Raw genomic sequence first — 11,234 nt, forward strand, 5'->3', positions numbered from 1 at the left:
CCTTCATATCTCTTGTAAGTTGTAGTCTTAGGTATTTTATTCTCTTCATAGCAAGAGGCAATTAAATCTTGTCTGTAGGAAATATGCTTAAATTTAAACATACAAAAGATTGAAAGCAAAATCATTAAGATGCTGTAATACACAATAGCAACCACAGAAAGCCTGAAAAGGCTACATTAATATCAGACAAAATATTTTTTCAAATGTAAAAATAGTAAAAGAAAAAAATGTGGTGGCCGGGCGCGGTGGCTCAAGCCTGTAATCCCAGCACTTTGGGAGGCCGAGACGGGTGGATCACGAGGTCAGGAGATCGAGACCATCCTGGCTAACACGGTGAAACCCCGTCTCTACTAAAAAAAAATACAAAAAACTAGCCGGGCGATGTGGCGGGCGCCTGTAGTCCCAGCTACTCGGGAGGCTGAGGCAGGAGAATGGCGTGAACCCGGGAGGCGGAGCTTGCAGTGAGCTGAGATCCGGCCACTGCACTCCAGCCTGGGCGACAGAGCGAGACTCCGTCTCAAAAAAAAAAAAAAAAAAAAAAAAAATGTGGTAAGAGGAATATTTTATAAGAAGAAAGTAATATATTTATCAGAAAGATATGACAAGTGTAAACATGCATGTACTAACAAAGTCCCTAAAACTCAAAGCAAAAATTAATAGAAATTTAAAAAAGAAATATACAATTAAACAATACTAGTTAGAGATTTCAATATCTGACTTCAATAATGGATAGAACAAACAGACAGATTAACAAGGATATGGAAGACTTGAACAACACTGTGAACAAACTAGACTTAACAGGGAATTCTAGATCACTTCATTCAATAGCAGTAGAATATAGATTTTCTCCAAGCACACACAAAACATTTTCTAAGATAGACTATATTCTAGATTATAAAACAAGCCTCAATAAATTTCAAGAGTTGAAATAAAATAAAATGTTCTCTCTGACCACAGTAAATGAAATTAAAAATCAATATCAGAAGGAAATCTGGGACACTGAAAAGTATGTGGAAATAAAACAACACACTACTAAATAAGCAACGGGTCCAAGAGGAATTTACAAAAGAAACTAGAAAGTATTTTGAGGTATATGTGGCGTGCCAAAACTTACAGCATGCCGAAAACGTAGTGTTTCAAGGGAAATGTATAGCTGTAAACACCTATAAGAAAAAGGAGAGACAGCTCAAATTTAAAACCTAATCTTCCACCTTAGGAAACTAGTAAAATAAATCTCTGACCAGAAGATGGAAAAAAAAATAATGAACAGAGTGGAAATTAATTAGATAGAGAAGAGAATAGTGATAGAGAAACAATGAAACCAGAAACTGGTTCTTAGAAAAGATGAACAGAGTTGAAAGCCTGCAGTTAGATTGATCATGAGAAACAAAGAAAACTCAAACTACTAAAATCAGAAATAAAAAAGGGATATTACTGCTGACCTCACAGAGCTTTTCTTTGAGCATAAGAAAATATTATAAACCATTGTATACAAACTAATTAGATAAGTTATGTGACATGTATACATATATAGAAAGACACAACTTACCAAAACGGACTCAAAAAATAAGGCAATCTGATAACACTTATAACAAGTAAAGACATTAAATTAGTAATGATAAAACTTTTTATGCAGAAAATCCCAAGGTCAAAGGGCTTCACTGGTGAATTTCACCAAACATGTAAAGAAAAATTACTACCAATCCTTCATTAATGCTTCAAAAATAGAAGAGAGAGCACTTCCTAATTCATTCTATGAGAAAAGTATTATCCAGGTATCAAAATCAGACAAGACATTACAAGAAAAGAAAACTACACATCCATGTTAATTATTAATATAAATGCTAAAATTCTCAACAAAACTAGCAAATCGAATCCAGCAACATATAAAAATGGTCATACATTATGACCAAATAGGACTTATCCCAGAATGCAAGCTTAGTTTAGCACCTGAAAATCAGTGTAATATACCACATCTACAGAATTAAGGACAAAAAAAAAAAAAAGAAAGAAAAGAAAAGAAAAAAAAATACACTATTGTCTCAATTGAAACTGTAAAAAAAAAAAAAAACCTTTTCACAAAATTCCACATCTTTTCATGATAAATACAGTTAACAAAATAGTAATAAAAGGAACTTCCTCAGTCTCATAAAGGGCATTTATTAAAAACCTACAGTAAACATTACACTTAATAGTGAAAGACTGGATGCTTTTCCCCTAAGATTCAGAACAAGACAGACATGTCTACTTTCATCACTTGTATTCAACATTGTGCTAAAAGTTCTAGCCAGTGCAAATAGTCTGAAAAAGAAATAAAAGTCATCTATGTCAGAAAGTAAGAAGTAAAACAACCTCTACTTGCACATGACATGATCTTGTATAGAGAAAAATCCTAAAAATTAAAAGTAATCTGTTATAAGTTAAACAGTTACTTTATCAAGATTATAATGAGATTAGTATATAAAATATATTGCATTTCTAAACACTAGCAATTAATAATCCAAAAACGATATTTGAAAACAACTCCGTAACATCAAAAAGAGTAAAATATTTATGATGAGCATTAACAAAAGAGAATAAAGTACTTAGGATTAAATTAACAAAAGGAATGCAAGACTTGTACACAGAAAACTACAAAACATCACTAAAAAAAGAAAAGATCTAATAACTGGAGAAACATTCCATATCCATGGGCCAGAACATTTAATATTGTAACAATGGCAATGCTCTTTAACTTGATTTACACATTCAATGCAAGTCCTATTAATCATCACAGCTGATTGTGTGTATGTGTGTGTGTGTGTATGTATGTGTGCGTAGCAATTAACAAAATTTATATGAAAATTCAAGCGACCCAGAATAACCAAAACAATCTTGAAAAAAAAAAAAAAGTAGGAAGACTCAAAATTCCCATTTCAAAACTTAACCACAAATCTACAGTTATCCAGACAATGTGATACTGACATAAGGCTAGACATAAAGATCCATGGAATAGATTTGAGAATGCACAGATAAACCCTTAATTTAATGTCAAGTGATTTTTTGACAGGAGTGCCAAGACAATATAACATGAAATGAATAGTCTGCTCAACACATAGTATTGAAGCAACTGGATAGACATATCCAAAAGAACGAATTGGATCGCTACTTTACACAATGTAAAAAAATTAATTCAAAATGGATTTTAGAACTTAATGTAAGGTCTTATAAAACTCTAAGAAGAAAACATAGAAGTAAATCTTCATGAACTTGGAGCTAGATAATGGCTCCTTACATTTAAAACCTAAAATATAAGCAATAAGAAAATAGATAAGTTGGACTGAATTAAAATTAAAAACTTTTGAGTGTAAAAGAATACATTAAGAGAATATTACAACAATCCGTAGAATGGGAAAAATTGCAAATCACATATGTGATAACAGACTTGTATCTGGAATACATCAAGATACAAGTATCTTATAACTTGTATATTTATCTACAAGGATCTTATAACTCAACAACAAAAAGACAACCTAAATAAAATAATGGGCAACAATTTTGAATAGATATTTCTCTAATGAAGATACACAAATGACCAATAGCATATGAAAAGATGGCTCACATCAACAGTCTTCACAAGGAAGTCTTCACCCCCAGTAAGGTGACTAGAATCAAAATGACAAGCAATAATAGGGATCCCTGCATTAGCAAGGATGCAGAGAAATTAGAACCCATGTATACATAAAATGTGGTTCATCTCATTTGAAAATGGTTTGTCAGTTTATCAAAATGTTAAACCTAGAATTAATATATGTTCCACCAATGCTACACCTAAATACATAACCCCACAAAATGAAAATACATGCGCACACAAATCTTGTACACGAATGTTCACAGCAGCATTTTTCACAATAGCCAAAAAGTACAACTCAAATGTCCATTAACTGAGGAATGAATGAATAAAATGTAGTATAGTCTTATAATGGAATATTATTTGACAATAGGAAGGAATGATGCTCTGATACATGCCATAAGAGGGATGATCCTTGAAAATATTATGCTAAATAAAAGAATTAAGTCATTAAATACCACAAATTGTATTATTTTATTTTATGTAAGGGCAAGAATAGGCAAATCTGTAGATACGGAAAGTAGATTGGTGGTTGCCTGGGGTGAGGTATGTGGGGCTGTAGTGGGGGTAGTTAAAACAATTAGGAGTGACTGCTAATGGGTCCAAGGTTTTCTTTTGGGGTGACAGAAGTGTTCTAAAATTAGATAAAATTGGTTTTGCAACTCTGAGACTGTATTAAGAGCTATTTATGTGCACACTTTAAATGAGTGAACTATACAGTGTATGAATTCTATTCCAATCAAAGCTCTTTTAAAAACCTTGTTTTGATTATTGACCATTCATTTTGTCAATATATGATTATTAAGTACCAATTATCTGCCAGGAATAGTGAAAGAACAATATTACAGTTCATGCCCCTAAGGAGCTTGGAGTCTAGTGGGGGAGATCAGAAATAAGTGGAAATTGACCATTGTGATAAATGTTGAAGAAATCTATGAAAACGTATGAAAGTGCCTATGCAGCACTGTTGAATAGAACTTTCTTCAGTGATGGAACTGTTTATATCTGTGCTGTCTACTATACTAGCTGCTAGCCACATGTGACTAATATGCATTTGAAATGTGGCTAGTGCACCTGAGGACCCAATATTTAATTATTTAATATTTAATGATCTCTTTGCTTATGCCCCATGGAAAGGTATATCAAAATTTGAGAATTTTCTTCTTCAACAAAAGAACACGGTTTTTTTTTTTTTTTTTTTTTTTGGAATGCAGAGCTCTGAAAGGGAGTGAGTTAGTTTTCCCAGTGATTCCATGTCGAGGAGAAGAACTAAGTCCCTAAACCATTCTCTGAAAGATCCAAATTTAGGGAAGCCAACGATGGAACTCACCAAAAGTCATGGAGAAGTAAAATGTTAATGAATGAAATTATCATGAAGAAATAAAGAAATGAATGCCAAGAGCTGACCACTTCCATGAATCAGTGAAAAGAACCTGGAAATGAAGTTTCTGAGGTTTAAATTAGTTTCTATAGATCCCATCCCAACTTTCCTAGGGGCAACCTGAGGAAGCCTGTTGACTAATCAAATGAGATTTAACCTTATACAGGAATCTTGACCAGTGTTGTGTAAAACTCTTAATTGGCCATGTATGGTGTCATCTGCTCTGGAATATTACTGGAGCAGTTACATGTTCTTGGGCCTTAGCTTGAGTTATATTTCTTTGAACAAGTCCTGAACAAGTCTTTACTCCAGACTGAAATTTCTCAATCTTGGTACTGCTGATATTTAGGACTAGATAATTCTTCATTGTGGAGGCTGACCTGTGCATTGTAGAACATTTAACAATATCCCTGGTCTCTACTTAGCAGATGCCAATAGGACCACCTGTCATGATAATCAAAATGTCTGATTTGGTCACTCCACAATGTGTACACGTATTGAAACACCACATTGTACCCCATAAATATACACAATTATTATTTGTCAATTGAAAATAAAATTAAACAAAGAAACAAAAATGTCTCCAGATGTTATCAAATTTCCTCTGGGGGTGGCAAAATGACTCTGGTTGATAACTACCGCTCTAGATAGCGCTCTTTCCCCAAGGAGAGTTGGGGTCAAAATGCAAAACCCTTATAAAGGTACCAGCTCAGTGTGAGCTGACAAATATTTTGACTGAGGAAAAGCCAGAGTTTGGAACACCAAAGACACAGAAATGTAAGTAACCAATTAGAAAACATGTGGAAGTGCTATAACAGCACGAACAAGCTCACCATAGAATCACAGAGCTAGGAGTGATTGATTCTGCCTTGAGGGAGAGGTAGGCATAGAAACAGCTTAGCAGGGAATGTGAAATTTTATTTGGACCAAGAAGGCTGAGTGGATAAAGAGGAGAAAGGCACTGTTGGCTGACGGACAAAAAATGAGTAAGGGAGTGGAGTCTTGTGGATTGCAGGCAGAAGGGTGTAGACACTGGAGGAGGAAAATAGTGGCAAATAATGAAGCTGACGAGGCCTATTATTATTATTTGCAGTCTTTATTTTAGTTCTTCCTTATACATGGCTCAAAGTTTGTCTCAGGCCTTGTTTATTCATTTTTCCTCATTTCCTCGTGAATGAAAAAAGTATATCAAAACCAGAAGGGACCCTTACAGTGCATTTTATGAAATCAAGAAACATCCAGAAAAAGAGATCAATGTGAGAGAAGGGGGGGTTTCTGTTTGAATTTCTGCCCAAGAGCAGAAATCATTTTTCTTTTTACTTCCTTTCTTTCTCTTTTTCTGATCCCTTGAGAAATTCAAACCCTCTTGAGCAAATGCTTGTTAGGGCCTAGGAAAAAGTAACCTGAATTGGCTCTTTCGAATCTATATTTGTGTGAAAGGGTATGAAAGTTCCTCACCCGGCCGGGCGCGGTGGCTCAAGCCTGTAATCCCAGCACTTTGGGAGGCCGAGATGGGCGGATCACGAGGTCAGGAGATCGAGACCATCCTGGCGAACACAGTGAAACCCCGTCTCTACTAAGAAATACAAAAAAAAAAAATAGCCGGGCGAGATGGCGGGCGCCTGTAGTCCCAGCTACTCGGGAGGCTGAGGCCGGAGAATGGCGTGAACCCGGGAGGCGGAGCTTGCAGTGAGCAGAGATCCGGCCACTGCACTCCAGCCTGGGCGAGACTCCGTCTCAAAAAAAAAAAAAAAAAAAAAGAAAGTTCCTCACCCATTTAAATCTGATGGTATTTTAAATTTGGGTAATTATTGAAGCGAATTGTTATAAAAGCATGAAAAAGCTTTTCCTGCTTTTTGGAAAGAATCACATTTGTAGTTTCTTCAATGTAGAAAAAAGGATGGGCTTTCAAAATTGTCAGTCTGGGTGTAGGCAAAACCTCATTTCAATTGACAACACAGGTCTTTACCCTTTAAGTGAGGACAATGATAGTTTGAGGTTTAGTATTTGTTGTATCAAGTTCTGCACTTTGATGTTTGTAATCTATGCATTGCATGCTCATTAATAATGTTTGGTGAACAGGACTACACACTGCACTTTTCTGCATTGTGGAGTACACAGAAAAAAAACAAGATATGGCTCTTAATGTTTAGAAACCCAGAATATTTGATTTTTGGATAATAATGCTATCTACTGTATGATTGTACCCATTTTCTAACAGAAAATAGGTCAGATAAATTTAAATATTTTAAAATATTCTACTATATTTAGGGACAGAAAAAAGGGCAGTGTAGAGTAGGTATTAAAATCACAGACTTTAAAAGTCAGATTCAATCTTGGCTTCTGTACTTATGCAATTTGTAACTCATTGCTTAACCTTGTCAAACCTCAGTGCCCACACTTACAATGTGAGGACTTTAATACCATTTATCTCATGAGACTATGGTCGGAATAAATTGACATAATCCATGCAATGTGTTTAAATGGATACTAGCTTGTTTATTCATAATACCTAGTACAGTAGCTCCAATTTGAGTCACTACTTGGTTAAGTTTACAATAATCCACCGTTATTCTTCAAGATGTATCTGTCTTCTCTACAAGTCACAAAAGGGAGTTGAAAGGAGATGTGATGGGAATCACCATCCCTGCATCTTCCAAGTCTTTGATGGTGGCACTAATGTCTGCAATTTCTCTAGGAATGCCATATTGCTTTTGATTTACTAATTTCCTAGGGGGAGGCAGTTCTAATGGCTTCTACTTGGCCTATTCCACCACAACAGCTCCCACTCCGCAGTTCAGGGAACCAACGTGGGAATTATATGAGCTATACAAACTTTTGGTTGAGTGAACCCTTGGGTTCTTTGGGTAATGTATATTTGTAAAGAGAGGCATGTGAGAATTCAACCAATTAGTGGAAATCATAAAAAATGTGGTGTTATCTATATCTTAAGTTGGTAGAGCAGGTCAGGCAGGTTACTTTGAGTCTATAGTACCTGCAAAGCAGCTAAGTAAAGATATTGAGGAGGAAATTGCATAAATGAGACTGTCCAGAGAGAGATTAGAATTGAAAATACAGTCTTAAGAGGCTTATTCTCTTCCTATTTGCATGTCTTTTATTTTTTTCTCTTGCCTCATTGCTCTGGTATTTATATTCTTCTCTTGCCTGATTGCTCATAGAACTCCGAGGACTATGTTGAATAGGAGTCATAAGAGTGAGCAACCTTGTCTTGTTCCAGTTATCAAGAGAAACGCTTTCAGTTGTTCCCATTCAGTAAGATGTGGTTCTGGGTTTGTCATAGATGGCTCTTATTATCTTAAGATATATTCCTTTGATGTTTAGTTTCCTGAGGGTTTTCATCATGAAAGGATGTTGGGTTTTATTGAAAGCTTTCTTTATGTCCATTGAGATGATCGTATGATTTTTGTTTTTAATTCTGTTTATGTGGTGAGTCGCATTTATTGATTCGTGTTTTGTTGAACCAACCTTACAATCAAGGATGAAGCCAACTTGATCGTGGTGAATTAACTTTTTGATATGCTATTGGATTCAGTTTGCTGGTATTTTGTCGAAGATTTTTATGTCTTTGTTCATAGAGGATATTGACTTTTAGTTTTCTTTTTTTGTGTGTCTTTGTTAGGTTTTGGTATTAGGATGATGCTGGCTACACAGAATGAGGTAGGAATGAGTCCCATCCCCTTGATTTTTTGAAGTAGTTTCAGTATAACTGGTACTAGTTCTTTTTCATACATCTGGTAGAACACGGCTGTGAATCCATCTGGTCTAGAACTTTTTTGGTTGGTAGGTTTTTTATTACTGATTCAATTTCAGAACTTATATTGGTCTGTTCATAATTTCAATTTCTTCCTGATTCAATCTTGGGAGATCATGTGTTTCTGATAACGTATTCATTTTCTCTAGATTTTCTAGTTTGTGTGCGTAGAGGTGTTCATGATACTCTCAGAGGAAATTTTGTTATTTCTATGTGATTGATTATAATGTCACCTTTGTTGTTTTTTATTGTGCATATCGAATCATCTTTTTCTTTGCTAATCTAGCTAGAATTCATTGATATTGTATATTCTTTCAAAAATCAAACTTTTGGTTTTATTTCTTTGTATGAATTTTTTGTCTCAATTTCATTTAGTTCTGCTCTGATTTTAATTATTCAATTTATTCTGCTACCTTTGGGGTTAGTTTGTTCTTGTTTTTCTAGTTCCTCTAAGTGTGATGTTAGGTCATTAATTTGAGATCTTTCCAACTTTTTGAGATAAGCATTTAGCACTACAAACTTGGCTCTTGCTTTTGTGTTACAAACTTGCTCTTTTGCTTTAGCACTTATTTTGGTTAGTGCTATAAACTTGACGATTTTTATCTCAGAGATTTTGAAATGTTATATCTTTGTTTTAATTTTATTTCAAAGAATTGTTTGATTTTTGCATTAATTTTACTGTTTACTTAAAAGTCATGTGGGAGAAAGTTGTTTTTTTCTATATAATTATGTGGTTTTGAGAGCTCTTCCTGGTATTAATTTCTATTTTTTACTCCACTGTGTTCTGAGAGTATGGTTGGTACAATTCAGTTTTTTTTTTTTTTTAATTTATTGAGACTTGCTTTATGGCTGCATATGTGGTCATTCTTGGACTATATTATGTGTACACATTAGAAGAATGCATAGTCTGTAATTCATGTGTGTAGTAGTCTGTAAATGTTTATTAGGAACAATTGGTTGAGTGTCAGGTTTAAGTCCAGAATATCTTTGTTTTTCACTCAGCGATCTGTCTAATGCTCAGTGAGATTCTGAGATACACCACTGTTATTGTGTGGTTGTCTACAACTTTTCATGTATGTAGAAGTACTTGTTTTATAAACTGGGGTATTCCAATGTTGAGGCATATATATTTAGGAAAGTTAAGCCTTCTGGTTGAATTTAACACTTTATCATTACATAATGTCATTCTTTGTCCCTGTTTACTGTAGTTGGTTTATAGTCTGTTTTATCTGATATAAAAATAGTAACCTCTACTCTTTTTTTGTTTTCCATTTCTGTGGTAGAGTTTTTTTTCCAAACTTTTACTTTGAGGCTATGGGTATCATTACATGTGAGATGAGTCTCTTGAAGACAGCACATAGGTGTATCTGTATTTTTTTTAATCTGATTTGCCACTCTCTGACTTTTAAGTTGGACATTAGACTATTTACATTCCAGGTAAATATTGATATGTCAGGCTTTGATCCTTTCATAAAGTTGTAAACTGGTTGCTTTGTACCTTTCATCATGTGGTTGCTTTATAGAGTCTGTGGGCTATGTACATAAGTGCATTTTTGTGGCAAGAGTTACTGTTCTTTCATTTCCATGTTTAAAACTCCCTTAAGGATCTCTTGCAAGGCTGCTCTAGTGGTAATAAATTCCCTTAGTACTAGCTTGTCTGGAAAATATTTTATTTCTCTTTTGCTTCTGAAGCTTAGTTTGGCAGGACATGATATTCTTGGTTGGAATTTTTTCTTTAAGAATGCTGAAAATAGGCCCCAATATCTCCAGGCTTATAAGGTTTCTGCTGATTTCACTGTTAGCCTTATGAGGTTCTGTTTATACGTGATCTCACATGTTTTTCTAGCTGCCTTTAAGATTTTTTCTTTATTGTCGACCTTGAATAGTCTGGTGAGCATATGCCTTGGTGATATTTATTTTGTATAGTATCTCATAGATGTTCTCTGGATTTCTTGTATCTGGATGTCTACTTCTCTAGCAAATTGCCTTGAATTATTTCCTCAAATATGTTTTCCTGATTATTTACTTATTTTCTTTCTCTCTTAGGAATGCCAATAATTTGTAGGTTTGGTCACGTTACATCATCTGATGTTTCTCAAAGACTTGTTTATTTTATAAAATTATCTTTTCTTTGTTTTTGATTGAGTGGGTTAGCTCAAAGGAACTGTCTTCAAGTGAGAAATTCTTTCTTCTCTTTAGTTCAATCTATAGATAAAGGTTTCTATTGTATTTTGAAATTCCTCAAGTGAGCTTTTCCTTCCAGATGCTGATTGATTTCTTTTGAAGGTGTTTATCTCTCCTAATTTTTTGGATTGCTTTAGAAGTTTCTCTGTGTTAAAACTTTTCAACATCATGTTGGATCTCATTAAGCAATTTGTGTTTTTAATTCCTATTTGTTTTGACTAAGCTTCCATTTTCATTAGGAGCCATTGCTAGAGAGCTAGTGTAATTCTTTGGTGGTGTCACTACAT

This window comes from Theropithecus gelada, chromosome 8, assembly GCF_003255815.1.
Source record: "Theropithecus gelada isolate Dixy chromosome 8, Tgel_1.0, whole genome shotgun sequence".
NCBI classification, from domain to species: Eukaryota; Metazoa; Chordata; class Mammalia; order Primates; family Cercopithecidae; genus Theropithecus; species Theropithecus gelada.